General features: G+C 38.7%; 1 protein-coding gene across 1 annotated transcript in view; it reads left to right on the top strand.

Moving 5' to 3' along the window:
• Positions 1 to 2345: 2345 nt before the first annotated feature.
• The window catches only part of LOC109261013 (integrin alpha-D-like), a 65395-nt gene continuing 48774 nt past the window's right edge, over positions 2346 to 18966 (top strand). Inside the window, exon 1 of the mRNA XM_053894563.1 lies at positions 2346 to 2498. The gene's annotated coding sequence lies outside the window, so the exon portion shown is untranslated. The remainder of the gene's footprint in view (positions 2499 to 18966) is intronic.

Genomic DNA, 18966 nt, shown 5'->3' with positions numbered 1-18966 from the left:
CACCCCTTTTAAGGCCACTTAGGCAATGGTAAGGGGCCAGCTTCAAGCTTTTAGATGTGGGTATCCAGTTTTGCAACCTTGTGCCTCTTTTTAATCCTCTCTCTTCCATCCTCAGGCAACCACTGATCTTATTTCTGTTACTATATGTTAGTTTGCATTTTAAAAAGACTTTCTATACATCATATCACATAGAATTTGTTATTTTTCATTAGGCTTCTTTCACTCAAGATAATTACCTTTATTTATTTATTTGTTTGTTTATTTATTTATATTGAAATTAGTTAACGTACAGTGTAGTATTGGTTTTAGGAGTAAAACCCAGTGATTCACCGCTCATATAACACCTAGTGCTCGTCCCAACAACCTCTCTCCTTAATGCTGTCACCCAGTTAGCAGATACCCCCCTCCCCACCTTCTCTCCAGCAACCCTGAGTTTGTTCCCTGTATTTAAGAGTCTCTTATGGTTTGCCTCCCTCTCTGTTTCATCTTGTTTTTTCTTCCTTCCCTTATGTTGATCTGTTTTGTTTCTTAAATTCCACATATGAGTGAAATCACATGGTATTTGTCTTTCTCTGACTGACTTACTTTGCTTAGCACAATACACTCTAGTTCCATCCACGTTGTTGCAAAAGGCAAGATTTTATTTTGAGATTCGTCCATATTGTTGTCGGTATCAATACTTCTTTCCTTTTTATTGCTGAGTAGTATTCCATTGTAATCATATGGGATTTAAAAATTAATGCGGCTTAAAGCATTTTATCAGAGTCAGAAGATAACTTGTAGGTCCAGTTTTAAAATTTCAAGTAGTTTTTTCAAGCTCCACATCTTAGCAATATATTGTTCCACATATTAAAGAGACTAAACCTGTCCCGCTAGGACCAAAACAGCACAATTTTAAATATTAAGGAAAAGCTTTGGGAATTTCTTAAGACCAAATTGTGTTACAAACTTTCCCCCTGACTTTAAGATGTTCTTTACTCATCAAAGAAAGACAAAGAAACAAGTGATGCATTGTTAGACATATTTTAACACACATCCAAATGGTGCAGCACAGCATAGAATCTTTGATCAAATGCAATCAAAGACAGGGCTAGGAATCCATTTGCTACTATCCTTGAATCTCAGCACCCAAACTTCTCTCTTTGGAATTCTCATTGACTTAAAGCCTAAGAAAATTCTGAAAGCGATCTGAGAGACTTCTCCATAACTTAGGGTTTACATTTTATCTGAAAATATAGAAATATACACAGCTGTCAACACATGCTACTATCCTGTTGACTTATAATTTTCATCAGGATTTTCTCGTTTAATCAAATAAAAAGTAGGGACCAACCCCCCCCCCCCCACATACACACACACACTAGATGTGGAAATTAAGTTGTGTGGACCTGCGGGCATGATTTCCATTACTGAGGCAGGCAGAAATCATTCTGGTGAAAGATGGGAAACACATCCTCCTTCACACTGATTTGAAAAAATTATTAAATGTGTTGCTTAATTATTTTTTAAGTGTAGCTATAATGGTTCTGAGCATCCCAATCCCAATGAAGTTTGTGTGTGATGTTTTCCCACAAATGAGCAATTCTTCAACACCAACTGTGTGCCCTACAATTCAACTCAATTTGACACTATCTACCTGGAGATTCCACAGATTAAGGATTCAGTCCTACAAGACTGCCCTCTACTGCCATTTCAGATGCCAACTGTAGGTCCGGTTTATCATTTGTGCTTCTGACCAACAGACTATAGACTGGAGGTTTCAGCAACCCACCCCCATTGGGTTAATTTGCTAGAGCAGATCACAAAACTCATAAAAACATTTTACTTTCCAGGTAACCAATTTATTATAAAAGATATGAAGAAGAATAGTGAGACAGGAGAAATGCATGTGGTAAGGTTTGGGAAAAGGTGAGAGCTTCTATACCACCTCCAACTTCATCACTCTCCCTAAATTTCTGTGTGTTTACCAACTAAAAGCTCTCCAAACCCACCCCTTTGGGTTTTTCTGGAGGCATTGTTACATAGGCATGATCAAATCATTGGCTGTTGGTGATTGGTTTAACCCTAGCCCCTCTTCCTTCCCGGGATGTTGTTATTTCAGGGTGGACCTGAAAGTTCCGAACACATTGTTGTACCTACTGGCAACTAGCCCCTACCCTTAGGTGATTTTCAAAGTCACCTCAGCAACGTAACAGAAGATACCTTTATCACTGCACAGTGAAAGTGTTGTAAAACTGGCCAAACAGCACAAACTTGTCAAACCCCCTGACCGGTTAAATGGGTTCCCTGATCACCATGAAGTTTTAGAGGGGTTCCCCAGGTAGGGATAATTTCTTCTAACAGAATTTTAGCCACGGAAGAGATGCAAGCCTATCCACGAAGGAAAAGATTTGGTCCAGTGAGAAAACATACAAACTACGAGATGGAGAAGTTGTATGAAATCCATCCGTATGAACAGCTTTTCCTGGATTATACTTTGGACAAGTGGGACAAGTAAGGTAGGCCCTTCTTATGGTCTTATTAACTGTTCCCCAGCAATATGGGTCCACGAATGCTGTCATTTTGTCAGTACACCAATGGCTTAATGCATGTTACAATTACAAGTATTGAGAATTTTAGAATTACTGGAATGACCAGATTGTTATCTGGCTGAAACCAGAGTTCTCTCTCTCTCTCTCTCTCTCTCTCTCTCTCTCTTTCTCTTTTTATCAAACCAAAAAATAATAAATTTCCAATATTGCTTCTCCTTTTCTGTGGTCATGTTTCCCCAATTTTTTTCTGGTCAATTTTCCCAAAACTTATCATTTGGGAGAACATCCCTTTGGAACATGACAGAGATTTGGCTATTGGTCTCATTATAAGCAGCATTTTTGGTACATATATCAGTGAGGTGGCTTCTGTTGGCATCTATGGAGTTGAGTCTGGAATACCCCAGAACCTTAATAACAGCTAGAGCCACATGCGAAAGTATGACATCTAATAAATGTTGTACATAGGAGCCATTTTAAATCTTATCCCCATTGGGGGTGAAGAAACCTCATTGTTTCTATAATATTTGAAAATCATGAGCTACTCCAGAGGCATACTGACTATCAGTATAAATATTTGTGGTTTGCACACTTAATGGGTAAGATGACCAAATACATTTATCAAGTTATTTATTTTAAATACGTGTAGTTTATTAGTTGTCAATCCTCTTTCAATAAAGCTATTTTTTAAAAGTTTAAAAAAAATAAATATTTGTGGTTTTATCCTTGGCTAAAGTATAAGCTTGAGTAAGGGTGTATAATTCAGCTGTAATAGCCAAAGGTAAAAGTGCTGCAATGACTGCAATGACTTCAAAGAGAGTTGCAATAGCATACCCAGGACAATATTTACCATTTTTATCCTTTAAATAAGAACCATCAGGAAACTATGAACAACCTGTATTGGTTAGAGGAGTTATCTGTAAATTTTCATTGGGATTGAAAAGGTAACCTGTCAGTATTAAGCAGTTGTGAGGAGTTTCTTCTGGATCAAATGCAGTCCTTGTTTTGAGATCCAATTCCCTAAGTATCTAACCTGAGCCTGAGTAAACTGTAATCTTTCTTTGGAGACTTTGTGTCCTTTAAGGCCAAGAACTTTTCTTTTTTTTTTTTTTTAAATTTTTTTTTTCAACGTTTTTTATTTTTGGGACAGAGAGAGACAGAGCATGAACGGGGGAGGGTCAGAGAGAGGGAGACACAGAATCGGAAACAGGCTCCAGGCTCCGAGCCATCAGCCCAGAGCCTGACGCGGGGCTCGAACTCACGGACCGCGAGATCGTGACCTGGCTGAAGTCGGACGCTTAACCGACTGCGCCACCCAGGCGCCCCTAGGCCAAGAACTTTTCTGTGAAGAGGTTTGAGGAAGGGGAAGGGAGAAGCAAATCATCTGTATACCGTAATAAATTAGAGACTGTAGAAGACTTTATATCATCTAAATCAGCTTTTAAGATTTGTAAAGGTGGGAAGGACTCTCTGTGAATCCCCGGGGCATTATTGTCCAGGTGTATTCCTGTTCTTTCCTGTAAAAGACAAAAAATATATTGGTTATCTTTATCAACTGGAATACTAAAAATGCACTGCATAAAACAATTATAGTGAAGAGTTTGCTCTCAGTGGGAATGGATGTTAGCACACGGGAGTTATGAACTTTAGGGTACTGAGGGATAACTGTGGTTATTTGTATTTATTGCTCAGAGGTCTTGGAGAAACCTCCATCCGTGGCCATGGGGTTTTCTCACAGGTAAAACAGAGGTGTTGCAGGGACCATTGGAAGGGGTAATTAGACCCTGAGCTTTATAATCTTTTATAATGGGCCTGATGCCTTGAAGGACTTCTTTATAAGGTATTGATTATTATGGCAGGAGGCTTTAAAGGATCTATTTAAATCCTGATGGGAGATGCAGTGTAGATTCTGCCCATATAAGTTGAGGATTTTCTTGCATAAAGAGGATGGTATCAGATCTAATAAGAATAAATAATCAGTGTCCGCAGACTCAGCAATAGTGCTGTCAGAGACAGAACAAACAAAAGATGTCGAATGGTCATTTAATTCCCCTAGTTGGCTATTTTGGTTACAACTGTCAAGTTCTGGAATGATTTCCCCCTTTTGGGAGAGATTTTGCTATGATACTTTTCTAAGAAATCTTGGTCCGATAAATGAACAAGGGCATAAGAACAAAGGAGAAAAAAGGATGGGTGTCTCTCAAGGGGCCTAGATAAAAGAAAATATGCTCAGAGGCAGGAAACTATTGACGCTTATTAGACACCCCCAGTATTTGAGCTGTTTTAGTGCTCCAAGACAGGGACTGCTTTATATCAGGGGTGTTAAGCGCTGAGAGTGTAGGTCTGATGTCAATAAGGACAGGGAGAGATTAATTACCAATCTGAAAAGTGTTTTTTTCTGAGCTGATTAAGAAGAAGGATTGGGAAGAGCCCTTGTAGTTCCCTGGACCATGTCACCGGCAATTCAGAGGGCTTTGGAAAGACTGACCAGAGGGCTGAGGATGCATGGAACATTTAAATTTGGAACAATCTCTCTCTTTTTTTAAATTCAATAATAGCAGAAAGGCTATTTGGTTTTGTTCAAGGGTCTTCATTTTCTGGAGTTGAACATTGAGAATTTTAGCAATCTTTCTTCTAGTTGCCTCATGTAGGGCGTGAGTTGGTTTGCCATATTAAGTATATTTGGAGTGGGTTACTTCCCATTCCATTCTGCTCCTCTTTAACTAAAAGAGAAAAGCTTAACCCTCTGATAAACATAGAGTTAAATGCTACCTAGGTGGATTCAACATCTAAAAGAAGATCAGAATTTTACTTAAAGACAATTTGGAGTTGATTGTAGTAATCATTAACACATTCATCAAGCTTTGGTGTGCAAGCCTGAATTTTGTTCTGATCAACAGGCTTAGGAAAAGTTATTGTTTTTTTAATATGAAATTTATTGCCAAATTGGTTTCCATACAACACCCAGTGCTCATCCCAACAGGTGCCCTCCCCAACACCCACTACCCACCCTCCCCAACCTCCCACCCCCCATCAACCCTCAATTTGTTCCCAGTTTTTAAAAGTCTCTTATGTTTGGATCCTTCCCTCTCCAACCTTTCTTTTTTTGTTGTTCCTTCCCCTCCCTCATGGTCTTCTGGTAAGTTTCTCAGGATCCACATAAGAGTGAAAACATATGGTATCTGTCTTTCTCTGTAGGACTTATTTCACTTAGCATAACACTCTCCAGTTCCATCCACGTTGCTATAAAGGGCCATATTTCATTCTTTCTCATTGCCACGTAGTATTCCATTGTGTATATGAACCATAATTTCTTTATCCATTCATCGGTTGATGGACATTTAGGCTCTTTCCATAATTTGGCTATTGTTGAAAGTGCTGCTATAAACATTGAGGTACAAGTGCTCCTATGCATCAGCACTCCCGTATCCCTTGGGTAAATTCCTAGCAGTGCTATTGCTGGGTCATAGGGTAGGTCTATTTTTAATTTTTTGAGGAACCTCCACACTGTTTCCCAGAACGGCTGCACCAGTTTGCATTTCCACCAACAGTGCAAGAGGGTTCCCGTTTCTCCACATCCTCTCCAGCATCTATAGTCTCCTGATTTGTTCATTTTAGCCACTCTGACTGGCGTGAGATGGTATCTGAGTGTTGTTTGGATTTGTATTTCCCTGATGAGGAGCGACATTGAGCATCTTTTCATGTGCTTGTGGCCATCTGGATATCTTCTTTAGAGAAGTGTCTATTCATCTTTTCTGCCCATTTCTTCACTGGTTTATTTGTTTTTTGGGTGTGGAGTTTGGTGAGCTCTTTATAGATTTTGGACACTAACCCTTTGTCCGATAGATCATTTGCAAATATCTTTTCCCATTCCGTTGGTTGCCTTTTAGTTTTGTTGATTGTTTCCTTTGCTGTGCAGAAGCTTTTTATCTTCATAAGATCCCAGTAGTTCATTTTTGCTTTTAATTCCCTTGCCTTTGGGGATGTGTCAAGTAAGAGATTACTACGGCTGAGGTCAGAGAGGTCTTTTCCTGCTTTCTCCTCTAGGGTTTTGATGGTTTCCTGTGTCACATTCAGGTCCTTTATCCATTTTGAGTTTATTTTTGTGAATGGTGTGAGAAAGTGGTCTAGTTTCAACCTTCTGCATGTTGCTGTCCAGTTCTCCCAGCACCATTTGTTAAAGAGACTGTCTTTTTTTTCCATTGGATGTTCTTTCCTGCTTTGTTAAAGATTAGTTGGCCATACGTTTGTGGGTCTAGTTCTGGGGTTTCTATTCTATTTCATTGGTCTATGTGTCTGTTTTTGCGCCAATACCATGCTGTCTTGATGATTACAGCTTTGTAGTAGAGGCTAAAGTCTGGGATTGTGATGCCTCCTGCTTTGGTCTTCTTTTTCAAAATTACTTTGTCTATTCGGGGCCTTTTGTGGTTCCATATGAATTTTAGGATTGCTTGTTCTAGTTTCGAGAAGAATGGTAGTGCAATTTTTATTGGGGTTGCATTGAATGTGTAGATAGCTTTGGGTAGTATTGACATTTTAACAATATTTATTTTTCCAATCCATGAGCACGGAATGTTTTTCCATTCCTTTATATCTTCTTCAATTTCCTTCATAAGCTTTCTATATTTTTCAGCATACACATCTTTTACATCTTTGGTTAGATTTATTCCTAGGTATTTTATGCTTCTTGGTGCAGTTGTGAATGGGATTAGTTTCTTTGTCTTTTTGTTGCTTCATTATTAGTGTATAAGAATGCAACTGATTTCTGTACATTGATTTTTTATCCTACGACTTTGCTAAATTCATGTCTCAGTTCTAGCAGACTTCTGGTGGAGTCTATCGGATTTTCCATGTATACTATCATGTCATCTGCAAAAAGTGAAAGCTTGACTTCATCTTTGCCAATTTTGATGCCTTTGATTTCCTTTTGTTGTCTGATTGCTGATGCTAGAACTTCCAGCGCTATGTTAAACAACAGCAGTGAGAGTGGACATCCCTGTCGTGTTCCTGATCTCAGGGAAAAAGCTCTCAGTTTTTCCCCATTGAGGATGATGTTAGCTGTGGGCTTTTCATAAATGGCTTTTATGATCTTTAAGTATGTTCCTTCTATCCCGACTTTCTCAAGGGTTTTTATTAAGAAAGTTGCTGAATTTTGTCAAAGGCCTTTTCTGCATCGATTGAAAGGATCATATGGTTCTTATCTTTTCTTTTATTAATGTGACGTATCATGTTGATTGATTTGTGAATGTTGAACCAGCCCTGCATCCCAGGAATGAATCCCACTTGATCATGGTGAATAATTCTTTTTATATGCTGTTGAATTCGATTTGCTAGTATCTTATTGAGAATTTTTGCATCCATATTCATCAGGGATATTGGCCTGTAGTTCTCTTTTTTTGCTGGGTCTCTGTCTGGTTTAGGAATCAAAGTAATACTGGCTTCATAGAATGAGTCTGGAAGTTTTCCTTCCCTTTCTATTTTTTGGAATAGCTTGAGAAAGATAGGTATTATCTCTGCTTTTAACGTCTGGTAGAATTCCCCTGGGAAGCCATCTGGTCCTGGACTCTTATTTTTTCAGAGAGTTTTGATGACTGATTCAATTTCTTCGCTGGTTATGGGCCTGTTCAAGCTTTCTATTGCCTCCTGATTGAGTTTTGGAAGGGTGTGGGTGTTTAGGAATTTGTCCATTTCTTCCAGGTTGTCCAGTTTGTTGGCATATAATTTTTCATAATATTCCCTGATAATTGCTTGTATTTCTGAGGGATTGGTTGTAATAATTCTATTTTCATTCATGATTTTATCTATTTGGGTCTTCTCCCTCTTCTTTTTGAGAAGCCTGGCTAGAGGTTTATCAATTTTGTTTATTTTTTCAAAAAACCAACTCTTGGTTTCGTTGATCTGCTCTACCGTTTTTTTAGATTCTATATTGTTTATTTCTGCTCTGATCTTTATTATTTCTCTTCTTCTGCTGGGTTTAGGCTGCCTTTGCTGTTCTGCTTCTATTTCCTTTAGGTGTGCTGTTAGATTTTGTATTTGGGATTTTTCTTGTTTCTTGAGATAGGCCTTGATTGCAATGTATTTTCCTCTCAGGACTGCCTTCGCTGCATCCCAAAGCGTCTGGATTGTTGTATTTTCATTTTCGTTTGTTTCCATATATTTTTTAATTTCTTCTCTAATTGCTTCATTGACCCATTCCTTCTTTAGTAGGGTGTTCTTTAACCTCCATGCTTTTGGAGGTTTTCCAGACTTTTTCCTGTGGTTGATTCCAAGCTTCATAGCATTGTGGTCTGAAAGTATGCATGGTATGCTTTCAATTCTTGTAAACTTATGAAGGGCTGTTTTGTGACCCAGTATGTGATCTCTCTTGGAGAATGTTCCATGTGCACTCAAGAAGAAAGTATGTTGTGTTGCTTTGGGATGCAGAGTTCTAAATATATCTGTCAAGTCCATCTGATGCAATGTAGCATTCAGGGCCCTTGTTTCTTTATTGACCTTGTGTCTAGATGATCTATCAATTTCTGTAAGTTGAGTGTTAAAGTCCCCTGCAATTACCACATTCTTATCAATAAGGTTGCTTATGTTTGTGAGTAATTGTTTTGTATATTTGGGGGCTCTTGTATTCAGCGCATAGACATTTATAATTGTTAGCTCTTCCTGATGGATAGACCCTGTGATTATTATATAATGCCCTTCTTCATCTCTTGTTACAGCCTTTCATTTAAAGTCTAGTTTGTCTGATATAAGTATGGCTACTCCAGCTTTCTTTTGACTTCCAGTGGCATGATAAATAGTTCTCCATCCCCTCACTCTCAATCTGAAGGTGTCCTCAGGTCTAAAATGAGTCTCTTGTAGACAGCAAATAGATGGGTCTTGGTTTTTTATCCATTCTGATACCCTATGTCTTTTGGTTGGCGCATTTATTCCATTTACATTCAGTGTTATTATAGAAAGATATGGGTTTAGAGTCATTGTGATGTCCGTAGGTTTCATGCTGGTAGCGATGTCTCTGGTACTTTGTCTCACAGGATCCCCCTTAGAATCTCTTGTAGGGCTGGTTTAGTGGTGACAAATTCCTTCAGTTTTTGTTTGGGAAGACCTTTATCTCTCCTTCTATTCTAAATGACAGACTTGCTGGTAAAAGATTCTTGGCTGCATATTTTTTCTGTTCATCACATTGAAGATCTCCTGCCATTCCTTTCTGGTCTGCCAAGTTTCAGTAGAGAGATCGGTCACGAGTCTTATAGGTCTCCCTTTATATGTTAGAGCACGTTTATCGTTAGCTGCTTTCAGAATTTTCTCTTTATCCTTGTATTTTACCAGTTTCACTATGATATGTTGTGCAGAAGATCGATTCAAATTACGTCTGAAGGGAGTTCTCTGTGCCTCTTGGATTTCAATGTCTTTTTCCTTCCCCAGATCCGGTAAGTTCTCAGCTATTATTTCTTCAAGTACCCCTTCAGCACATTTCCCTCTCTCTTCCTCCTCTGGGATACCAATTATGCGTATATTATTTCTCTTTAGTGCATCACTTAGTTCTCTAATTTTCTGCTCATGCTCCTGGATTTTTTTTTTAATCTCTCTTTTTCTCAGCTTCTTCTTTTTCCATAATTTTATCTTCTAGGTCACCTATTCTCCCCTCTGCCTCTTCAATCCGAGCCGTAGTTGTCTCCATTTTATTTTGCAGTTCATTGATAGCATTTTTTAGCTCCTCCTGGCTTTTCCTTAGTCCCTTGATCTCTGTAGCAAGAGATTCTCTGCTGTCCTTTATACTGTTTTCAAGCCCAGCAATTAATTTTATGACTATTATTCTAAATTCACTTTTTCTTATATTGTTTAAATCATTTTTGATCAGTTTGTTAGCTGTTGTTATTTCCTGGACGTTTTTCTGAGAGGAATTCTTCCGTTTCGTCTTTTTGGATAGTCCCTTGAGTGGTGGGAGACTGCGGGGCACTTCCCCTGTGCAGTCTTGAATAACTGGCGTTGGTGGGCGGGGCCGCAGTCAGACCTGATGTCTGCCCCCAGCCCACCGCTGGGGCCATAGTCAGACTGCTGTGTGCCTTCTCTTCCCCTCTCTTAGGGGCGGGATTCACTGTGGGGTGGCGTGGCCCATCTGGGCTACTTGCACACTGCCAGGCTTGTGGTGCTGGGGATCTGGCGTATTAGCTGGGGTAGATCAGCAAGGTGCACAGGGGCAGGAGGGGCAGGCTCAGCTCGCTTTTCCTTCAGAGATCTGCTTCAGGAGGGGCCCTGCAGCACCGGGAGGGAGTCAGACCCGCCGGAGGGATGGATCCGCAGAAGCACAGCGTTGGACATTTGTGCGCTGCATGCAAGTTCCCTGGCAGGAACTGGTTCCCTTTGGGATTTTGGCTGGGGAATGGGTGAGGGAAATGGCGCTGGTGAGCACCTTTGTTCCCCGCTAAACTGACCTCTGTCGTCCAGGGGCTCAGCAACTCTCCCTCCCATTGTCCTCTAGCCTTCCCGCTCTCCGAGCAGAGCTGTTAACTTATAACCTTCCAGATGTTAAGTCCCGCTTGCTTTCGGAACACACTCCGTCTGGCCCCTCCGGTTTTGCAAGCCACACTCAGGGGCTGTGCTTAGCCGGCGGGCCGCCCCTCCGCCCTGGCTCCCTCCCGCCAGTCCGTGTAGTGCGCACCACCTCGCCGCCCTTCCTACCCTCTTCCGTGGGCCTCTCGTCTGCGCTTCGCTGTAGAGACTCCGTTCTGCTAGTCTTCTGGCGGTTTTATCTGTTCTCAGTTTTTGAGAGTCTCTTATGCTTTGGTTCTCTTCCACTCTTACCTTTTTTTTTTCCTTCCCTTCCCTTATGGGTTTCTGTTAAGTTTCCCAGGATCCACATAAGAGTGAAACCATATGGTATCTGTCTTTCTCTGTATGGCTTATTTCACTTAGCATAACACTCTCCAGTTCCATCCATGTTGCTATAAAGGGCCATATTTCATTCTTTCTCATTGCCAATTGGCACAGTTCTAACATGAACATCCTAGTGCCAAAAAGAATCCAAACAGAAGGTTAGTACAGTTCTGGAAGGACCAGTCTGATTCCCTGCAGGAATTAAGCTGAAGGCTAGCACAATTCCATCAGGAACAGTCTGATTCTGGAAAGGAGTCCATCTAAACTCCAAACAAGCACTGTCAGAGATAACAACAACAACAACAACAACACAACCAAGGCCTTAAGATATGTTCTGAATAAAGCATGGAGAGCTCAGAACAAGGCCTGGAACTTGAAATCCTGGAGAAAATTTACCATCAAACTCCAGGGTCACTGAGAAAACCCATTTAGGTCTGTGGGTTCTGTACCTATTAGCTTACAAACCCTGCAGTCATTGGAGGGTCCTCTCTGGATGTTGGTTCTGATCATTAAGTAATGTTAATCTTAAAAAAAATCCTGCCAGTTATTGTACCAGAAAAAAAAATGGGTTTATTTGGTAATAAAACAGAATTGCAATGTGGGACAAAGAGTTACGGCATAAATGTAGATGAGTTCAGAGAACAAAGAAGAGAGGGACCCTGTTTTTATGGAGAAAAAGGTTAGTTGGGAAGGATGTTATAAACTAAAAGTCCATACTGTAGTGGCTCTTCATTGGCTGAGTTGCGACAGTCTCTCATTGGCTAGGCTGTTGCCAGGAAGGGAAAAAAATCTTTCTTTCTCCTGACTGGGGTAGTAAGGTATAGGCTTATTCCCATTGGGAATGCAAGGTAAATCTTTTCCTGTTGGTTCTTCAAAGGGCTGCAAGCGCTCTGGAAAACAGTGTGGAGGTTCCTCAAAAAATTAAAAATAGATCTACCCTATAACCCAGCAATAACACTGCTAGGAATTTACCCAAGGGATACAGGAGTGCTGATGCATAGGGGCACATGTACCCCAATGTTTATAGCAGCACTTTCAACAAGAGCCAAATTATGGAAAGAGCCTAAATGTCCATCAACTGATGAATGGATAAAGACATTGTGGTTTATATACACAATGGAATACTATGTGGCAATGAGAAAGAATGAAATATGGCTCTTTGTAGCAACGTGGATGGAACCGGAGAGTGTTATGTTAAGTGAAATAAGCCATACAGAGAAAGATAGATACCATATGTTTTCACTCTTATGTGGATTCTGAGAAACTTAACAGGAACCCATGGGGGAGGGGAAGGAAAAAAAAGAGGTTAGAGTGGGAGAGAGCCAAAGCATAAGAGACTCTTAAAAACTGAGAACAAACTGAGAGTTGATGGCGGGTGGGAGTGAGGTGGGGTGATGGGTGTTGAGGAGGGCACCTGTTGGGATGAGCACTGGGTGTTGTATGGAAACCAATTTGACAATAAATTTCATATTTAAAAAAATGTCAATACTACCGAAAGCAATCTACATATTCAATGCAATCCCTATCAAAATTGCATACATCATTCTTAACTTGCCAAAAGTTTTTAATCATAAAAAGATGTTGGATTTTTTACTTGAATATTTTTTAGTCTTCCATCTTGAATTACTTTTAGTGGTTCTGAGTAATTCTCTTTAGTTTTTTTAGTGTTTCTCTCAGCACTACAGTATATACATGTGATTTATAATAATTTGCTGGCATCAACATTTTTCTACTCTCAGTTAAGTGTGGACATCTCACTTCAATTCAAGTCCCTTTGCCTTCATCACTTTTAAATATCATTGTCTTGTGTGTCAAATGGTGCTCTAATTTTGTTACAGTCTTTAAAACATGATTTATAAAACCCATGAGGAAAAGGATAGTTCACTATATGTACTCATACTTCTGATATTTCCATTGTTTCCTTTCTTTGTGCTTCCTGAGGCTCCAATATTTTTTCTTTTACCAGTCCCTTTCCAAATATTCTCTAAGGTGCCTCTCATTCTAATATTCTACAAATTCAAAATCTTTCAAGGAAACGAGTTAAAAGTTAGGCACTCAGAGAAGTAAACATTTTTAGAAGTCTGAGAGAGGAGACCAAGCTGGTCTGAAGCTGAGGTCCTGACTAGAAAGACCACACTAGGAAGCTGAAGAAAACAGAGTATCAATGAAGAAAGAGTAATGGAGCAAATTTTATACCCTCCACAATTATGTTTTGGACAAAACAATTTAGTTTTGTTTAAATTTATAAAGAACTTTACCATTCAAATGAACTATCCTAGAAAGTCTTTTATTCAAACATTATAGGACACCTACAACGTGCCAGGAGCTGTGCTGGGTGGTGGAGATGCAGAGATAAGAAATACATGGTCCTTGTCCTAATTCATGATTGGCTTAGACAGGAGTACTTAGAAGCAGAGCCTAAGATGGGGATTCTGGTAATTATGTACTGTTAAAAGAATGTTCAAAGAGGAAAAATAGTGAGGGGAGTGGGAGGAAAGGTCAGAAGATGAAGTGAGACAAGATGTGGGCTCAGCTATAGTCTACATTAGTCTGATTGAAAGGAGACCAGAAAGAGCTAGGCAATATGAATGACATCACAGAGCCCACCTTAAGGCAAAGATCAAACTTTCAAACCTCTGTAATAGCACAATTCTAGGGAGAAAGCCAATTGTGGGCCATTAGCATCCAGCATTTATAGCAACTAGAAGATTGGCAAATTGTCTGGGAAGAAAGATCTGAGTGGGTACCAACAGCATCCACTGTAATGGTCTGGGATAGCAAGTAGATGGTAATCAAATTATAGTGGAATTTGGTATCATGGTTCAGACAGGTACCAAAATAAGCATAAGAACAAAGAGGAGGAGTGGTGTCCAGCTGGCTCAGTCAGAAAAGCATGTGACTCTTGATCTCAGGGTCATGAGTTTGAGCTCCACATGGGGTGTACAGATTATTTAAATAAATAAAACCTGGGGTGCCTGCGGGCTCAGTCGGTTAAGCATCTGACTTTGACTCAGGTCATGATCTCACTGTTCGTGGGTTCAAGCTCTACATCCAGATCTGTGCTGACAGCTCACTGACTGGCACTTGCCTCTGATTCTGTGTCTCCCTCTTTCTATGTCCCTCCCCTACTCATGCTCTGTCTCTGTCTCTCAAAAATAAATCAACATTATAAATTAAATAGATAAATAAATAATCTTAAGAAAAAAAAAAGAACAAAGAGGAGGAAAGAATAAATTCTGTCTGGGGCAGCTGAAAAAGTCTTCCCACATAGTTTGTGGGAACCAGTGGAAAATGAAAATGTGGGACACTTTGTTCAAAATTATTAATCACTTCAAAATGATGACATGGCACTAAACCAAGAACAGAGCCCTTCTAAATGTGCGGCTCTGTGCAACTGCATAGTTCACTCACCCATGAAGCTGGCTCTCATGAGGAAGAATCTGTGAACACTGAGGAATCAACAGGGTTGTGAAGGAGATGAGTTATAAGCTCCAATCTGTATTTTTCAAAGCAGTTTCCAGAAGCAGGGCAGAGGATGATTAGGGAATCAGCTTTGTGATAAATTCATGATGTTTTCTAGGCCATTTAAATGCCTCATCACTCATCTCAATGAAACAAAATGTTCACTCTTTATCATGTAGGGTGATTTTGTTGCTGTTTAGTTAATACTAACATCTGTAATAGTCAATTGTATGTGAAGAAATAATTATATATCCTTAATGAATAATGTTCTAATAAATAATGTTCTTCTAATTATTTATGACCTGATAAATTCTGTACCTAGAGACAAATTTTCAGAAATAGGCAACTTTGGAAGAGCACAATACAGAGTTCCAACATTCACACTCAGAGGTCAAGATTGAAGATATATCTAAGGAAAATTGTGAGTGTATGTAACAATCTATTTTTGACTATAAGCCACATTCACATGTCAAGAGAACAAAATTTTCTTTTTGTATTTTTTCAGCTTTCATTTCATTCTAAGTAAAAGCCTACTTCAGATAAAAGCAAATCCATTTTAAAACTTTATTTCCTCTGGGTGCAGAACACTGTTGTTAATAAACACATTTAATTCTGAAAAAAAGGGGGGGCTGCAAGGAGTGGTACAATGTGAGAGCTCCCCCTTCTGGTCTCTGAACTCCATTCAAGTAATTAATTAATTTTAATTAATTAAACATATAGTGTTACACCAGTATCAGGTGTACAATATAGTGATTCAACAGTTCCATACACCATCCTGTGCTCATCATGACAAGTGCATTCTTTAATCCCCACCCCCTATTTAACTCATCCTCCCACCCCTCTCCCTTCTGGTAACCACCAGTTTGCTCTCTAAAATGAAGAGTCTGTTTTTTGAGGTGCCTGTGTGGCTCAGTCAGTTAAATGTCTGACTCTTGATTTCAGCTCAGGTCATGATCTCACAATTCATGAGATCGAGCCCCACATCTGTGTCAGCACAGAGCCTGCTTGGGATTCTCTCTCCCCCTCTCTATCTTCCCCTCCCTCTCTCTGTCTCAAAATAATAAATAAACATTTAAAAAAGAGTCTGTTTCTTGATTTCTCTCTCTCTCTCTCTCTCTCTCTCTCTTATTTTTCCCTTTGCTTGTTTGTTTTGTTTCTTAAATTCCACATATGAGTGAAATCATATGGTATTTGTCTTTCTCTGACTTATTTCACTTAGCATTATACTCTCTAGCTCCATCCATGTCAATGCAAATGGCAAGATTTCATTCTTTTTTTATGGCTGAGTAATGTTCCATCACACACACACACACACACACACACACACACACACACCTCTTTTTATCCATTCTTCAGTTGGTGGACACGGGCTGCTTCCATATCTTGGCTATTATTGTAAATGGTGCTGCCATAAACACAGGGGTGTGTGTATCCCTTTGGTTTAGTGTTTTTGTATTCTTTGGGTAAATACCCAGTAGTAAAATTGCTGGAATGTAGGGTAGTTCTACAGTGGGTAGTGGAATGTAGGGTAGTTTCCACAGTGGCTTCACCAGTTTACATTCCTACCAACAGTACATGAGTGTTCCTTTTTTTCCACATCCTCACCATCAAATGTTGTTTCTTGTATTGTTCATTTTAGCCATTCTTACAGGTGTGAGGTGATATCTCATGTAGTTTTTTGTTTTCTTTTTTATTTCCCTGATGGTAAGTGATGATGTTTCTGCTGGCCATTTGGATGTCATCTTTGGAGAAATGACTGCTCATGTCTTCTGCCCGTTATTAATTGGATTATTTGTTTTTTGAGTGTTGAGTTTTATAAATTCTTTATATATTTTTGATACTAACTCTTTATTAAGTGTGTAATTTGCATATTTTCTTCCATTCTATAGGTTGCCTTTTGTTTTGTTGATTGTTTCCTTCTCCGTGCAGAAGCTTTTCATTTTGATGTAGTCCCAGTAGTTTATTTTTATTTTGTTTCCTTTGCCTCAGGAGACATATCTAGAAGGAAGTTGTTATGGCCATTGTCGAAGAAGTTACTTCCTATGTTGTCTTCTAGGATTTTTATGGGTTCAGGTCTCACATTTAGGTCTTTGATCCATGTTGAATTTATTTTTGTGTGTGATATAAGAAAGTGGTCTAGTTTCATTCTTTTTTTGCGTGTTGCTGTCCTGTTTTCCCAACACCATTTATCGAAGAGACTCTCTTTTTTTGCATTGGATATTCTTTCTGCTTTGGCAAAGATTTAATTAATCATATAATTGTGGGCTTATTTCTGGATTTTATATTCTGTTCCTTTGATGTTATGTGTCTATTTGTGTGCCAATACTATACTGTTTTTTAGTACTACAGCCTTATAATATAACTTGAAGTCCAGATTTGATGTCTTCAGCTTTGTTTTTCTTTTTCAAGATTGCTTTGGCTATTCAGGATCTTTCATGGTTCCAAACAAATTTTAGGATTGTTTCTTCTAGTTCTGTGAAAAATGATCTTGGTATTTTGATAGGAATTGCATTAAATGTGTATATCACTTTGGGTAGTTATAAACATTTTAGCAATATTTGGTCTTCCCAAATATGAACCTGGAATATCTTCCCATTTCGTTGTGTCACTTTCAGTTTCTTTCATCACTGTTTTATGGTTTTCAGAGTATAGGTCTTTTGCCTCTTTAGGTAGATTTATTCCTAAGTATCTTATTATTTTGGGTGAAATTGCAAATGGGATTGTTTTTGTTATTGTTTTTTCTGTTTCTTCATTATTAGTATATAAATGCAACAGATTTTTGTATGTTGATTTTGTATTTTGCAACTTTACTGAATTCACTTATTAGTTCTAGTAGATTTTTGGCGGAATCTTTTGGGTTTTCTATATAGAATATCATGTCATCTACAAACAGTGAAAGTTTGACTTCTTCCTTGCCAAATTGGATGCTTTTTATTTCTTTTGTTGTCTGATTGCTGTGGCTGGGACTTCCAGTACTATGTTGAATAAGAGTGGTGACAGTGAACATCCTTCTCTTGTTCCTGACCTTAGGGGTAAATCTCTCAGTTTTTTTCCATTGAGTGTGACGTTTGCTGTGAGTTTTTAATATTAGGGCTTTATTATGTTCCCTCTAACCTACTTTGTTGAGGGTTTTATCATGAGTGGATGTTGTACTTTGTCACATGATTTTTCTGTACCTATTGAAATAATATATTCTACCCTTTCTCTTATTGATATGATGTATCATGTTGATTAATTTGCAAATATTGAATCATCCTTGCATACCAGAAATAAATTCCTTTTGATTGTGGTGTGTGATTTTTTAAAATGTCTTGTTGGATTCAGTTTGCCAGTATTTTTTTTTTTTTTTTGAGAATTTTTTCATCTGTGTTCATCAGGGAAATTGGCCTGTAGCTCTCTTTTTTTCGTGGTGTCTTTATCTGGTTTTAATATCAGGATAGTGCTGTTTTCATAGAGTGAATTTGGAAATTTTCCTTCCCTTTCTATTTTTTTGAATAGTTTGGCAAGATTATGTATTTAAATGTTTGGTAGAATTTACCTGTGAAGCCCTCTTGTCCTAGACTTTTGTTCACTGGGGTTTTTTGATTAGAGATTCAATCTCCTTGATGGTAATCTGTTGATTCAAATTTTCTATTTTTTCCTGCTCCAGTTTTGGTAGGTTATATACTTGTAGGACTTTATCAATTTCTTCTATGTTGCCCAATTTTTGGCATTTAATTTTGGTATATAATTTTTCACAATAGTCCCTTAAAATTGTTTGTATTTCTGTGGTGTCCATTATTTCTCCTCTTTCATTAAATGATTTTGTTTGAGTTCTCTCTTTATCTCTCTTTGATAAGTCTGGCTAAAGGTTTATCAATTTTGTTGATCTTTTCAAAGGACCAGCTCCTGGTTTTGTTGATCTGTTCTATTCAGTTTTGTTTGTTTGTTTCTGCTCTAATCTTTATTATTTCCTTTCTGCAGCTGTTTTTGGGTTTTGTTTTTCCTGTTCTGGCTCCTTTAGGTGTAAGATTAAGTTGTTTATTTTAGATTTTTCTTGCTTCCTGAAGCAGACCTGTATTGCTATAATCTTTCCTCTTAGAACCACTTTTTCTGTATCCCAAAGGTT

The sequence above is a fragment of the Panthera pardus genome, unplaced genomic scaffold (assembly GCF_024362965.1).
Source record: "Panthera pardus isolate Hobbes unplaced genomic scaffold, ASM2436296v1 HiC_scaffold_5, whole genome shotgun sequence".
Classification (NCBI taxonomy): domain Eukaryota; kingdom Metazoa; phylum Chordata; class Mammalia; order Carnivora; family Felidae; genus Panthera; species Panthera pardus.
This window is presented reverse-complemented; position numbering and strand designations above follow the sequence as displayed.